General features: G+C 42.0%; 1 non-coding gene across 1 annotated transcript; it reads left to right on the top strand.

Annotated features, from left to right (window-relative positions):
- The first annotated feature begins 1,340 nt into the window (after window positions 1-1,340).
- Window positions 1,341-1,504, top strand: LOC112406858 (U1 spliceosomal RNA). Its single transcript, XR_003004633.1, has one exon. It is a non-coding gene; the product is annotated as a U1 spliceosomal RNA (small nuclear RNA).
- The last annotated feature ends 853 nt before the right edge of the window (window positions 1,505-2,357 follow it).

The raw sequence follows: 2,357 nt of genomic DNA, 5'->3' as shown, positions 1-2,357 counted from the left end.
TCTAAACAAAGGACAAAGTAGATGCTGAGAAGTAACATGGGTGGATAGTGCTGGATATTTCCTGTTTTTCCCTGTCGATGTACTCTTTGCCTTTCTCCATACTGCTCTGGGCTCCAGGGGGGTGAACTTTGTGAGTCACAACCATCTTCCTTGCCCTCTGGCTTTTGCTTGGATTTAGGAAATAGGAGGCGCCAACAGGAGATTGGAGAATAGGAAGAAAGTGATTAGGATATTCCTCAGGCTCCCTTCCCTAATGAGGCGATGGTTGGAAGCTATTTTTTAAATCAAAAGCCACACTTCTGTTGGGTTGCCCTGTCCTGCAGCAACAGATCTCTCCGAGTTCTGATAACCAGTCCATCGACTTACCTTTTCAGGCCTAAGGGTACTAGTGGCTTCCCACTCTGGCTTCCCCTTCCCTTACTGGTTTCTCCTAACCCTGCCCAAATCTTTATAATTAGTCCTGTTATTTTTCCCTTAACACCTGTTTGTAGTGTGCCATCTACTTCTTGTCCTCCCTGAGAGTACAAAATGGAAAGAGCTACAAGATAAATTGTTATGTCAAAGAAGGAAAATACAGAGCAATGTAATATTGAATTATGTAATATTCTATTATTTTGGTAAAAGAAGGGGTAAGGGAGACTATATCTTCATATTTTTAAAAATATTGTGTTAGTTAAGAATTAGGTTTAGCTTCCAGTGATAATACTCAAAAAGAACAGTGGCTTAAAAAAGATAAAAGATCATTTCTCTCTGTAAATATCTAGGGGAAGGCAGTCCAGAATGGAGTCAGGGCTCTGCTACGTGACACACTCACAGGGCTAGTTTCCTTCTAGCTCACCTGCCCTCCATTCTTAGGGCATGGCCTTGTCCTCGGTCCAAGGAAGCATCTCCTTTCCAGGCAGTGGAATGGAAAAGGAGAAGAAGAAGGGACAAAGGGCATACACCAAGGAAGGTTCTGGAAAGCTGCCACACCTGGTCACACCCAGCTCTAGGGGACCCTGGGGAATAGAATTTTGATTCCTGGCAGCCATTTGCTCCAATAAAAATTCTAATGCTATTTAAGAAGAGAATTGATATTGGGAGTAATTAACAGTTTTTTTGGTCACATATATGCATTTAAAATAACTCAGGAAGGATATCAAGAAACTAGAAGCAGTGGTTCCCTGGGGAGATGGTTGGCAGGTGATAACAGGCAGATGAGGGATAACAGAACAGGCCGACGAGGGATTACTCTCACTGTAATATGTAGAAATGTTACATGTTTTGATTTCCGAACCACGTATTTCTGAACATATTACCTATTTACAAACTTAATACATTAACTTAAAAATTCCTCCTTAATACTTACCTGGCAGGGGAGATACCATGATCACGAAGGTGGTTTTCCCAGGGCGAGGCTTATCCATTGCACTCCGGATGTGCTGACCCCTGCGATTTCCCCAAATGTGGGAAACTCGACTGCATAATTTGTGGTAGTGGGGGACTGCGTTCGCACTTTCCCCTGGAAAAAAAAAAATTCCTCCTTAAAGATAAGTAAATAAAAAGAGAAAAAAGAAAAAGGTTTCATTCAGTCTCAACTTTGGTCAGAACAAAGGAGCCATGGAGTCCAGTGGACTAATGGCCCCAGTGATTAGAATGACCTCATCAAAAGAGGAAGGTGTGACCTGGGTATGTTAGTTTTCTCTTGCTGTGTAACAAGTACCACAAATTTTGCATCTCAAAATACCAGAGATTTACTATCTCACCATTTCTGTATGTTAGCAGTCTGGCACGTTTTAACTGAGTCCTCTGTTCAGGGTCTCATGAGGCTGAAATAAAAATGTTGAATCGGCTGTGTTATCATCACGAGGTTCGACTAGAAAAAGATCCACTTTCAAGCTCATTTAGATTGTTGGCCGAATTCATTTCCTTGCAGTTGCCGGCTGTCAACTGGGGCACACTCTTGACTCCTAGAGGCTGCTCTCAAGTTTTAGCCACAGGTCCCCCTTCACCTCAGTAACGTGCCTTTGTCAAATCTTGCTCGTGCTGGTTTGCTCAAGTGACCAGCCAGAAAAAATTCTCTGCTCTTACATGGCTCATGTGATTACGTTAGGCACCCCCGAATGATCTTTCTTTCTGAAAGTCAACTGTGTCCATATAAACCAATAAAATAGAACAGAGAGCCCAACATAAATCCTTGTATATACGAGCACATGATTTTCAACAAGGCTGCCAAGCAGCCACTCAATAGGGAAAGGATAGTCTCTTTAACAAATGTTGCCGGCAAAACTGGATACTCGCATGCAAAATAACAAAACTGTACCTTTATCTTTCAATACATACAAAAATTAGCTCAAAATGGATTAAAGATCTGAATG

This window comes from Neophocaena asiaeorientalis, unplaced genomic scaffold (assembly GCF_003031525.2).
Source record: "Neophocaena asiaeorientalis asiaeorientalis breed wild unplaced genomic scaffold, Neophocaena_asiaeorientalis_V1.1 scaffold962, whole genome shotgun sequence".
NCBI classification, from domain to species: domain Eukaryota; kingdom Metazoa; phylum Chordata; class Mammalia; order Artiodactyla; family Phocoenidae; genus Neophocaena; species Neophocaena asiaeorientalis.
The sequence above is the reverse complement of the archived record's forward strand: the minus strand, read 5'-3'. Positions and strand labels throughout refer to the sequence as shown.